At 33.6% G+C, this 13589-nt stretch overlaps 1 pseudogene; it reads left to right on the top strand.

The window, feature by feature from the left end:
• Nucleotides 1–5079: 5079 nt before the first annotated feature.
• The window catches only part of LOC101426776 (repressor of RNA polymerase III transcription MAF1 homolog pseudogene), a 28016-nt pseudogene continuing 19506 nt past the window's right edge, over nt 5080–13589 (top strand).

Here is a 13589-nt window from a genome sequence, read left to right as displayed (position 1 = left end):
TCAATGAATATACTCAGTTCTAACATCATAAACCATATCAAATCATGACAAACATGGACTGGCTGCAGTTAATAAGCAATATAATTTTCTAAATTGACATGGATGAACAAAACTGGTCTTCGATAGTAGCTTTTGATTTTATTTGTAATTAAAAATTAACATAGTATATAACTAAATTTGACAAACTATAATTTAGTCATATAGACACATCAGATGAAAGTATAGAAGTCAATTATTAGTTTACAACATGATATTGGAATCTGTGCAAATATTTAATATTATTAGTTTATTTGATGAATTTTCCTTGAATAACAGTAACTAATTTCCACTAAGGTAACGGTTTTCTATGGAAATCAATCCATCTATTTACAACATATTTTCTATGTTTTAGGTACAAGGTCAACAAAATGCCCAAGCCATTGTTTATGAAAATAAAACAAAAAAGTTATTATTTTTAATTTTTTTCTTGTGCATTACAGTTTATGAGGATTTTATAAACTAGAATTTAGGATTTATATTTAATTATAAGCCATAAATTGTGTACATAGGCAATTTTAAGCTGTCAGTAAATACTTGCATTATGAATCACTTTATTTTGATTCAATAACCAAACCTAATATAAAAATTTTAAGTTGAGTTTTCTGTTGGTAGTTAGATATACTAGAAAGTATTAAAAATGAGATTTAAGGGTAATATAAAATTATTAACTTTAGCTATCTGTTCATCTACTTAACATAATTAAACATTACTAATCTCTTGTTTGAAATGATAACTATATGATTGTTTTCCCCTTTTAAATTCAAATATAACAGAAACATAAAAATGAAATGACACTGAGAAAGTTATGAAGTGAGTTAGTGAAAAGATACATGAAGATTAGCAAAAAATAGAAGCCAAACTTGTAGAACTAAATCTGGAAAAAAGTGATTAACAATATTAAAATGTCATGGGTTGGGACAACCAGCAAGATGGTGGTAGAATAAATAATGCATAAAGTCAGCTCCTGATACAGGGCAGTTAGTAAATGCCCAGGGCTTTCTGGAGCTACCTGAAGCACCAGTTTGGGGCCTCTAGGAGACCAGAAGAGTATCCTGAAACATCCTTGAAGGAATGCACAGAGGAGACTGCTCATCTGCAGGAAAGACTCATAAGTAGAGTGCTCCGTGCTCCAGAGGCCAGTGTCCATCCTCTTCAGGAGCTGTTCCATGGCTGGAATTGAAACCTCCACTTCCCAGAAAACGGGGAGGAAGAGATGGTTGAGCACCAACTTCAGCTACTGGTGAATTATTCAGTGGGCTAAAGTATAATCCTAAGAAGAGCTAAAGATTGAGCCTGCCCAAGTCAGAAAGAAGTCAGTTGTCACCATCTTAAATCTGTGACTGTGCATGAGGGGAAGCAAGTTGGACTGAAAATCACAGTGAAAATCTGATAGCAGATTTGAGAAGGCAGAAAAAAGGATTGGTGAGCTTGAATAAATGGCCTCTGAAAATGAACACATAAAAGAATAGTGAAGAAAAAAGTGGAAAAAACTGAACAAGGTTGTAAGGCAATAAATTACAGTAAAATATGTGTAAACATATATGTCATTGGTGTTCCAGAGAGAGAAGAGAAGGGAAAAGGGTCAAAAGGAATATTTGAAGAAATAATGGTAGAAAATTTCCCAACCATATTGAAGGACATAGATATCCATATCCAAGAAGCAAAATATACTCCCATCCAAAAAAATCCAAGTAGATAAATTCTGAGACACACACTGATAAGAATGTCAAATGCTAAAGACAGGGAATTCTGAGAACACCAAGAGAAAAGCAATGCATAACATGTAAGTGATACCCAATAAGATTAAGTACTGATTTCTCACCAGAAACCATGAAAGCAAGAAGACAGTGGTATGATATATTTAACATACTACAACAGAAAAACTTCCAGCCAAGAATCTTATATCCAGCAAAATTGTCTTTCAAAAATGAGGGTGAGTTTAGAATATTCACAGATAAACAGAAACCGAGATAATTTCTAACCCAGACACACCAGATTTTCAGGAAATTCTAAAGGGTGTGCTGAAGCCTGAGAAGAAAAGACAGGGGAGAGAGACCTAGAAGAAAGTCTAGAAATGAAGATTATATCAATCAAAATAACTAAATGCTTCAAAAGGGTGGAGAAAATAAAATATTACAGATAAAATTCTAATAGGAGTAAATTTAACCAATGACGTTAATAATTATATTCAGAAAACTGCAATTCAGTGTTCAAAGAAATTGTAAAAAAGCCTAAATAACTGGAAGATCATTCCATGCTCACAGACTGGAAGACTGAATATCATTAAGATGTCAATTCTATTCCAATTGATACATAGATTTAATGCAATCCCAATAAAAATTCCACTGGCATTTTTTTAAATTGAAAACGCAACTATCAAATTTATTTGGTAGTGTAAGGGGTTCTAAATAGCCAGAAATATCTTAAAAAGGAAAAGCAAACTCTCATCTCAAGACTTTAAATTATATTACCTAGTTATAGTGGTAAAAACAGCATGGCCCTGGCATAAAGATAGACACATAGAGCAATGAAAGCATACTTATGATTCAGAAACAGACACTCAACTGATTTTTGACTAGCTTGTCAAACCCACACAGCTCAGTGTAGAGTCCATTCAACAAATGGTGCTGAAAAACTGGATATCCATAGCCAAAAGAATGAAACGGGACCCTTATCTCAAACACCTTATCCAAAAATTTACTCACAATGGATCAAAAAACTTCAAATAAAAGCAAGAACCATAAACCTTCTAGAAGAAATTGTAGGAAAATAGTTTCAAGACATGGTGGTAGGTGGTACATTCTTGAAAGAGATAAGAGGAGGACTGAGATGAACTACTGATATTTAATGTATGTAGAAGTTTTAATTAGCTTTACTGTAAAAGTATGAAAATGTGTAAAGTGGATGGTAAAACATAGTAACAGCTAGTTTCTAAAAGGCATGTGGCTGAAAATGGTAGTCTAGGTATATAATCCTTAATGGTTTCATTTTATGTAGTGGCAATTTTGAAGGTATAGTGAGGTGACAGTGCACATTACTGTGAATATATCAAATGTCACAATACTGTACACATTTAAGTTGTTACATAATATTATGTGTATTTACTACATTTCAATAAACTATTATTGCAAAATGAGATAAAAGAATCAAAAGAAAATTCTGGAGTTTAAATATAAAGTAACAGAAATTAAAACAAATTGCTAAATTATGTCCAAAATAGAATTTAATTACCAAAGAAAAAATGTGTTCTTGAGAGTGGATGAATAGAAAGGAAGAAATGAGAACCAGACAAAAGAGAATGAAGAAAATGGTAACACCTAGATGGAAATATTAATTGTAAAAGGTAGAAGCATTTTAGATATTTATAATGAAATGTCAAACTTTCTGCCTTTTTGAAAATTTACAACAAAATTTACAGGAAAATGCAGTGATATTTATATGATATGACTTGTTCAAGCCTGAAGGGAAACCATCCCAAATAGAGGCTGTAGCCTCAGCAAGGGAGGAAAACCTCTAGAAAACTTAAGTAATGCAAAAAAGCATAAATAAATGGGTTTAACAAGTTATGAAAATATTAAGTTATTGTACACAGTAATAATTTGAAGATTAATACTGAAATATCTACGGTAACAATCCAAAATAAAAAATGGGTGATCTGCAGCCAGGAAAAAAAGATCAAAGAGATGAGAAATATGTTTGGTGTAGAGTGTGGAAATGAAAACTATCATGAAAGTTAACCAAAAATTTTAAAAGATGGACAAAAATAAGATATGACAAATGAAAGCCAAAGAATTACATGGCTGATATATGTAATGCCTTTATAGTAATAATGTTGAATGCTAATGCATTAAATTCCACAATCAAAAGCCTTAGGCTGAGATAAAGGATAAGAAAACATGTGCCATCCATTTGCTGCCAGCAGGAAACACACCTCAGACACAATAATGCAAATAAACTGAATTTAAAAGGTTGGAGAAAAAGATTAGTGATGTAAAAATAACCAGAAGAGAGCAGGAGTAGCTATACAGTTGTCAGATGGAACAGACATTAAAAACAGGATTTAAATGCAAAAAAGTGATGAGATACACACAACAATTATATACTAATAAAAGTGACAATCTGGCAGGAAGGGGTAACAGTCATAATAAATGTGCTTAACCTAAATCACATACTAAATGTGCTTAACCTAAATTAGCAAAACCAAAAGGAGAAAAATACTTCTTTACAAAAATAGTTGGAGAAGTAAACATATCACTCACTCAACAGATGAAACAAATGAAAAATCACCAAGGGAATGGAGAACTTGTATAGACCTGACATACATATAGAGAACATTGCACCTGAAACCAGCAATTTTTATATTCTTCTGGAAATGTTGTGGATCTTTCTCTAGGACAGAACACATGTTAGACCACAACACAGGAGGCAATAAATTCAAGAACACTGAAATTGTACAAAACGACTGCTCTGATCAAAGGGAAAATCTGTTAATGCATGGAGTTAACTAATGCTCTTAAACAATCAGTGCATCAAATAAAAAATTGCAAGAGAAATTAGTAGATATATTCATTTGTATTAGTAGATATACAAATGAAAATGAGAAAACAACATATATAAACTTACGGTACACCACAAATTCAAGGTTAAGAGGGAAATTTTTAGGCCTCAATGATCACATTAAAAAAAGAAGATCTAAAATTGATTAACTAACTGTACACCTAGAAGAACAAGAAAAAGAACAGCTTATTAATATCAAACAAAGCCAAGCAAATGAAACAGTAAAGATTACAGGATAAATAAATGAAATTGAGAACAAAAAAAAGAAATAGACACAATCAACTAAACAAAAGTTGGCTCCTTGATAAGTCAGCAAAATTGACAAACCCTTACCTAGATTGACAGAAAAGAAGAAAGAAGACACAAATAAATAAAATCAGAAATGAGAGGGGGACATAACAAATGACCCCATATAAATAAAAAGAGCTCATAAGAGGATACTATGAACAACTGTTTGCAACAAAACTAGAAAATGTAGGAAAGATGGACAAATTCCTAGAAACACATGAACCACCTCTACTGACTTTAGAAGAAATAGAAGACCACAATAAACCAGTCATAAGTGAAGAGATTGGAACAATCATTAAAAACTCCCAAAGAAGAAATGCTCAAGATGAGATGGCTTCACAGGTGAACTCTACAAACCATTCAAAGATAAACTAATACCATAATTGCTCAAGCTTTTAGAAAGAATTGACCAGAAAAATGCTACCAAACTCATTCTATGAAGCCATCACCCTAATACTAAAAACAGATAGATACTAAAAAAAGAAAATTGCAGACCAATAAAACTAGTGAATATTGATGCAAAAATTCTCAACAAAATACTTGCAAATAGAATTTTAAAAACACATAAAATAATTATACAGCATGATCAAGGGGTTTTTATCCCAGGTGTGCAAGAAAATTAATTAGTGTATGATTCACATTGATAAATTGAAAAAGAAAAATCACATGCACATGATCCTTTCAATTGATACAGAAAAGGAATTCCACAAAATGCAGCACACATTCTTGGTTTAAAAAATAAAAACACACTCCAAAAGACAGGAATAGAAGGAATCTTTATCAATATGGTAAAGTACATATGGGAAACACCTACAGTTTTATTGTATTGAACGGTGAAATACTAAAAGCTTTCTCATTGAGATCAGGAATAAGACAGGTATGCTCACTGTCACCATTTTATTACTCATTACTGTGATACAAATTCCAGCCATAACAATTCTGTTAGACAAAGAAATTAAAGACACCCAAATTGGAAAGAATTAAAATTTTCACCATTTACTGATGACAAAAATCTATATCTAGAAATACCTGAAAAATCTACAACAAATCTTCTACATTTAACAGAATGGTTCAGAAAATCGGCAAGATACAAGGTTAATATGAAAAATCAATACCATTTCTATACATTACTGATATACAGTTTGAGGAGGAAATCAGAACAAAAATTCCATGTATAATAACAACAACAATCACCTATTTAGGAATAAATGTCCCAACAGACATAGAGTACCTGTATTCAGAAAACTATGATACATTGCTAAAAGAAACTGAAGAAAATTTTTAAAAATGGAAGAATATTCCATATTCATGAATTGGAAGACTCAATATCATAAAGATGTCATTACTACTGAAACTGATTTACAGATTCAATATAATCCCAAAAGAAATCCCAACAGCCTTTTTTTGCAAATTTGAAAAGCCAATAATCAAATTTGTTAGAGAAAGTTACAGGATGCCAAATAACCAAAGTGTCTCAAAAAAGAAGAGAGAAATTGGAGCACTCTCACTTCCTGACTTTAAAGAATATTATTTAGATACAATGGTAAAAAACAAAATGGTACTAGCATAAGGACAGACAGATTAAATAATAGAACTAAATCAGGAGCTCAAAAATTAATGCTTACATCTACAGTCAAGTGATTTTTAACAAGGTTGTTAATGGGGGTCAGAAGTCTATTCAATGAATGGTGCTGGGAGAACAGGATAGCCATATCCAAAGAGAAAGAAAGAAGACTTATACCTCACATCTTATACAAAAATTAACTCAGAGTGTTTAAGGACTTAAATATAAAAACAACAACCATAAAACTCTGAAAAAAATTGTAGAAAAACATCAACATCTTGTGGTAGGTGATAGTATTTTTAAAACTTAAGCCTAAAGTAATAGCAATAAAATAAAAATATATTAAATGAGCCCTTCTCAGACATAAAGCTTTTTTTAGCTCAAAGAACTTTTCTCAGAATGGTGAAAATGCCACCAACTCAATGTGAGAAAATATATGGCAATTACATATATGACAAGGGTTTAATATCCATAATATGTAAGGGATCGTAGAACTCAACAATAAAAAGATAAAATATCCAGTTAAGAAATGGGAAAAAAGTTTTAAAACAATTGTGTAAAGAAGAAATACAAGCGGTGAAGAAACACATGAAAAATGTTCAACATCACTAGTGATTAGGAAAATGCAAATCAAAACTACAATAGGATATCATTTCACACCTATTCGACTGACACTATCACAAAGTCAAAAAAGTGTAAATGTTGGTGAAGGTGTGGAGAGACAGGAATGCTTATTTACTTTTGGTGGGAATGTGTAGTGCTACACCCACTGTGGAATATGGTTTGTCATTTCTTAAGGAAGTTGAATATAGACTTGCCAAGGGTCATGACTATACCCTTGTGAGGTATGTATCTAGAAGAACTGAGAACAGTGACATGAACAGAAATCTGCACACTGATGTTTATTGCAGCTTATTCATTACAGCCAAAAGTTGGAAACAACCCTGGTGTCCACCAACTATTTAATGAATAAACAAATTATGGAATATACACACTATGGAATATTATGCAGTGGTAAGAAAAAATGAAATCATGAAGAAATATATGACAACATGGATGAACCTGGAGGACATTAGGCTGAGTGAAGCAAGGAAGACACAAAAGGACAAGTACTTTATGGTTGCCCTACAATGAACTAAATATATTATATGAAGTATAAGTATATTTTGTGAAATATGAATATGTATAGAATTGCATATATAAGACACTTGTTCTTTGAAGTGGAACAAATGTAATTTAATACTACAAAATGTTAATATCAGACAAGAAAAAACAACAAAGCATTATACCAAGTGAAGGAAATCAGACACAGAGTACTACCAATTGTATGTTTCCATTTTTTGAAATGTAATTACAAATCAATTTATAAATATGAAAGTAGATTAGTGGTTATGTAAATCTGAGAAAAGAATGCTAAGAGATGTGAAATCTTTTTGGAATAATGAAACTGTTCTAAAATTTTTGAGATAATGACTGTAAAATATTGTGATTACAAACGCCATTGATTATACACTTTGTATTGAATTGCAAGAAACATCAGCTTGTACAGTGGGGGAAGCAAAGAGAGATTGAGAAGTGAGGCAATTTCTTGTTTGTCTTTTTTTGGTATTGAAATAATGAAAATGTTCTACAAATGGTCATAGTGATGAACATATAAATATTTGGTTACACAAAATACCAATTGATTGTACACTTTGGATGCATTGTTTGCTTTATTAATATGTACCAATAAAATTGATTTGTTTAAAAATAAAACATTTCCATGAAGTCACTGCTGAGAAAGAAATCTGTAGCCCTAAATGCTTGTATTAGAAAGAAGAATGAAAATCAAAGAGTAATTGATTAATTGGAGACAGGAATGTAATCTAATAACAAGCATAAAGAAACAACAAAGATTTGTGGATAAAGAAATTAAATTGCAAAAAAAAAAAAACAAACAAACAATAAAGAAATTCAACAAAACCAAAAGCTGGTTCTTTGAGAAAATCTACAAAATTAACAAACAGCAAAAACTACCAAAGGAAAAAGAGAAAAGTTGCAAATAAATAAAATCAGGAAGGAAAGAGGGGGCATTAATACTTACCCCACAGAAACAGAAAGGATCATATGAGGATATTATGAGAATCTTTAAGTGAGCAAATGAGACAACCTAAATGAAATGTACAAATTCCTAGACATGCACAAACAACTTACATTGACTCTCTAAAATATACAGGACCTGAACAAAAGCAGTCAAAAGCAAAGAGATTGAATTAATCCTCAAGACTCTTCCTACAATGTCCAGTAATTGTCCCTGCAGCACCACCCAGGACAACTCCAAGTCCCAAAAATGCCCCCACATCTCATCTCTTCCTCCCATTCCCTTCCCCCAGCAGCCACCATGGCCACTTTCTCCACACCAATGCCACATTTTCTTCGATTACTAATCACAATAGTTCATGAATAGAATATCAGTAAGTCCACTCTAATCCATACTCTATTCCTCCATCCTGTGGACCTTAGAATGGTTGTGTCCACTCCACATCTATATCAAGAGGGGGCTTAGATTCCACATAGATGCTGGATGCAATCTTCCTGCTGTCAGTTGTAGGCACTCTTGGCTCCCTGGTGTGGTGGTTGACCTTCTTCACCTCCAAGTTAGCTGAGTGGGGTAAGTCCAATAAACCAGAGTGTAGTAGCTGAAGTCTGTTGAGGCTCAGGGCCTGGCTATCACATGGTCAGTCCAGAGATTCAGGTCCCCCATGGCCCACTGGATGGAATCTGGAAGAGTGAGGGCTATGATGTGGACAACTGACTATGAGGTGCAGCGGTGCTCAGAGATGTATTCACCAAATGCAATGAATGTCTCATGATGATGGAGGTGATTGTTGTTATGGGGGGAGGAGTGGGGTAAGGGGGGTGGGAGGTATATAGGGACCTCATATTTTTTTAACGTAATATTAAAAAAATAAAGACCAAAAAAAAAAAAAAAAAAGACTTTTCCTACAAAGAAAAGCCCAGGACCAGGAGGCTTCACAGGTGAATTTTACCAAACATTTTGAGAATTAATACCAATCCCATTTAAACTCTCCAAAAGAATTTCAAAGGGAGAAAAATTACACAACACTTTTTATGAAGCCAACATAATCCTAATACCAAAGCCAGATAAAGATCCCAAAAGAAAAGAAAATAACAGACCAATCTAATGACCATAGATGCAAAATTCTTGCAAACAACATATTAAAAGAATTATATATCACAATGAAGTAGTTCTTATTCTAGGTATACATGGATGTTTGAACAGAAGAAAATCAGTCAATGTAATACACCACATTAACAAACTGAAGGGTAAAAACACATTAACACCTTGATTGATGCAGAAAAAGCAGTTGAGAAAGCCCAGCATCCTTTCTTGATAATAATGTTCAAAAGACAGAAATAGAAGGAAATTTCTTCATCATAATAAAGGGCATTTAGCAATGTCCCACAGCCAACATTGTACTCAATGGAGAGAGTTTGTAAATCTAAAATTAGGAAAAAGGCAGGGACGTTCACACTCACCAATGTTATTCACATTGTCCAAGAAATTCTACTTAGAGCAAATATGTCAGAAAAAGAAATAAATGGCATCCACATTGGAAAAGAGTAAGTAAAAATCTTGTTCTTCACAGACAACCTGATACTATTCTTAGAAAATTCCAAAATATCAAGAACAAAACTTTTAAGTCTAAGAAATGAGTTCAACAATGTGGCAGGTACAAGATGAACAGGAAAATTTAGAGAAGTATTTATACACTAGTAATAAACAAGCTAAGGAGGAAATTAAGAAAAAAATTCCTTTGAAATGACAACAAAATTACTCAAATATCTAAGAATTTATTCAAACAGGAATATAAAAGATCTGTGTTCAGAAAACCAAAAAATAATGCTGAAAGAAATCAGAGAAGGCAAACTAATGGAGGATATTCTATGTTCATGAATTGTTATACTAAACATCGTGACAATGTCAATTCTCACCATATTTATTTAATGATTTAATTCTTTACTAACTAGAATTCAACCAGTCAGTGGGTGTGACTCAAGCCTTTGAGAGCCCATCTCTGACATGGGAGGTCCTGGGTTTGGTTTCTATGTCTCCTAATGAAGACAAAAAATGAGCAAAAATGAGCAGACATTGAACAGAAACAATAATCAGGCAATGAACGAAAACAACTATCTTATCAAGACCAAAAAATGAGCAAGCAGTGAATATAGCTCAAAAGGTTGAGTACCAACACAGCATTCTTTAATGAACTAGAAAAACTAGCTATGAAGTTTATTTGGAAAGGAAAGAGGCCCCGAATAGCCAAAGACATATTGAAAAAGAAAAATGAACTTGGAGGAATCACACTACCTGACTTCAAAACATACTACAAAGCTACAGTAGTGAAAACAGCATGGTATTGGCACAAGGAGAGACACACAGACCAATGGAACCAAATTGAGAGTTCTCATACAGATCATAATATATACAGTCACATAATATTAAAGCCACCAAACCCTCTCAACTGGGAGAGAATGGCCTCTTCAACAAATGGTGCCTGGAGAACTGGATATCCACATGTAAAAGAATGAAAGAGGGTTACCAACCCACACCTTATACAAAAATCAACTCTAGATGGATCAAAGACCTAAATATAAGAGCCAAGACCATAAAGACTTTGGAAAGTTGTGTAGGGAAGCATCTACAGGACCTTGTAATAGGAAATGGCTTCATGAACTTCACATCAAAAGCATGAGCAGCAAAAGAACAAACAGATAAATGGGACTTCCTCAAAATGAAAGCTTTCTGCACCTCAAAGGAGTTTGTCAAGAAAGTGAAAAGAGAGCCTACACAATGGAAGAAAATATTTGGTAACCATATATCTGATAGGAGACTTATATCCTGCATGTATAGAGAACTCCTATATCTTGAAAATAAAAAAAGACAAACAACCCATTTAAAGAATGGGAAAAAGATTTAAACAGACACTTCTCCAAAGACGAAATACAAATGGCTAAAAATCACATGAAAAAATGCTCCAAATCTCTAGCTATTAGGGAAATGCAAATCAAAACTACAATGAGATACTATCTTACTCCCATAAGATTGTCAGTGATGAAAAAAACAAAGACTACAAATGCTGGAGAGGATGTGAAAGAATGGGAACACTCATCCACTGCTGGTGGGAATGCAGAAGGATCCAGCTATTCTGGAGGACAGTTTGGCAGTTTCTCAAAAAACTAGTTATAGATTTGCCATAAGACCCAGCAATTCCACTGCTGGTTATATACCCAGTAGAACAGAAAACAAGGACACAAACCGATATATGCACACCAATGTTCATAGCAGCATTGTTCACTATTGCCAAAAGTTGGAATCAACTCAAATGCCCATCAACAGATGAATGGATAAATAAAATGTGGTATATACATACAATGGAGTACTACTCTGCTTTAAGGACAAATACACTACAAACACACGTGATAACATGGATGAATCTTGAGGACCTTATGTTGAGTGAAGCAACCCAGGCATTGAAGGACAAATACTACATGACCTCAATGATATGAAATAAGTAAACCAAGCTGCCTCAGAGAGCTAGAGACTGGATGATAGGCTTAAAGGAATTTGGGGGAATAGAGGAAGGATGCAAGCTGACACCTAGATGGGTGAAATCTATGAAGAGCTGGAGGTAAGTATTTGTACAAGGAAGGGATAAAATGGGGGAATAGGGATGCCTTTGGGTGGGGTTTTGCAGGATTGAGGGGGGCTAGGGATGGGAAGATGGATATTATTGCCAAAGAAATTGGGGGGAGGGGGGACATATGAACATAGGATATTTCAGGTATTTGATTGAGAATATAATGTTGAGAAAACTTTTTCAGAAATATAATAAGGAAGATTACCTGTTTAAGATGCTTAAAGGGGAGAGTCTGATGCAGGATAGGCCTCCAGGGAGTGTGTGAGTGCTCATTTTATCATGTGGGTTATATCATTGGATGGAGACCCATATAATGAAAGTGAAGGTATACCCACATCCTGGGGAGGACTGATGTTCTCAAATACAGGGAATTTTATCTCTCAAGAGAAATGGTGGCTCCCAATGTGTTAGGGCAATTGAGCATGTCAAGTCCTCAACATTGTTGCAAGTATCTTTGAACATGGCCCTTCAAGCAATTAAGATTGATTGTCACTGTGGGCCCTGAGCAGAGGGGGAAAGAGGTATTGAATAGATGGAATCACTGTAACTGTGGGACAATGGAAGTGTTCCAAAAGATTATGCATGGATGGATATAGGACATGTTAAATTACACAAAAAATGTATAGGGGCCTATAGGCTAAAATGTAAATCATAATGTAAAACATAAAATAACTAAAATTTTAGAAAATTGTATACTCTAAAATATAAACCACAATGTAAACTCAAGTGTTACCTTGTTTGAAAGCATTGTCTCAATATCTGTACATCAGTTTCAGTAAGTATAGTATGAACATGCAAAAAGATTATTGCTGTGGAAGGGAAAAGTGTTTTATGTTGGATATGTGGGAGTACTGTATATTGTATATATGAATTACTGTGATCTAAAACTTTTGTGAAGACAAGCTTAAAAATTAGGGAAAAAAAAGAAAAAGAAAGGATGTAGACACTGAGGAAAAGATGGAAGAAGTTGCCTTGCCAATTTGCATACAGGGCAACACATTGCAGTAATGGAAGGCAAAACATCAAAAACAAAGATTTTGCATTTTTAAATTTTTTGATACCCCAATTTATTTTTACCTTAATTTTTCTAAATTAATATGTATTCTATATCTAACCTTTAAACCCATCACTATATTCCATTTTACTATTAATGGAACCTGGCAATATACTGGGCTTCATTTTTGAAGAAGTTTTGTATCACAGAGAGGTCCAACAATGGCATGGGAGGAATTCTGGCATGGAATGCTATTGACAGGGGACACATGGTTGGCAGGGAGTTCTCCAGGGCATACATCCAGGATACGTAAAAATGTTTGGATATTTTCACAGTCATTACAATTAAAAATGACAACTGAGGGAGTGCTGAGTTCCTAGCCAGGGGAGCTCTATCACATTCCCTAATAGAACAGCAACAATCCCCCAAGTACAATGGCAAAGAC

This window comes from Dasypus novemcinctus, chromosome 16 (assembly GCF_030445035.2).
Source record: "Dasypus novemcinctus isolate mDasNov1 chromosome 16, mDasNov1.1.hap2, whole genome shotgun sequence".
Lineage (NCBI taxonomy): Eukaryota > Metazoa > Chordata > Mammalia > Cingulata > Dasypodidae > Dasypus > Dasypus novemcinctus.
Note: the sequence above shows the minus strand (reverse complement) of the source record. Positions and strands in the feature narration are given on the sequence as shown.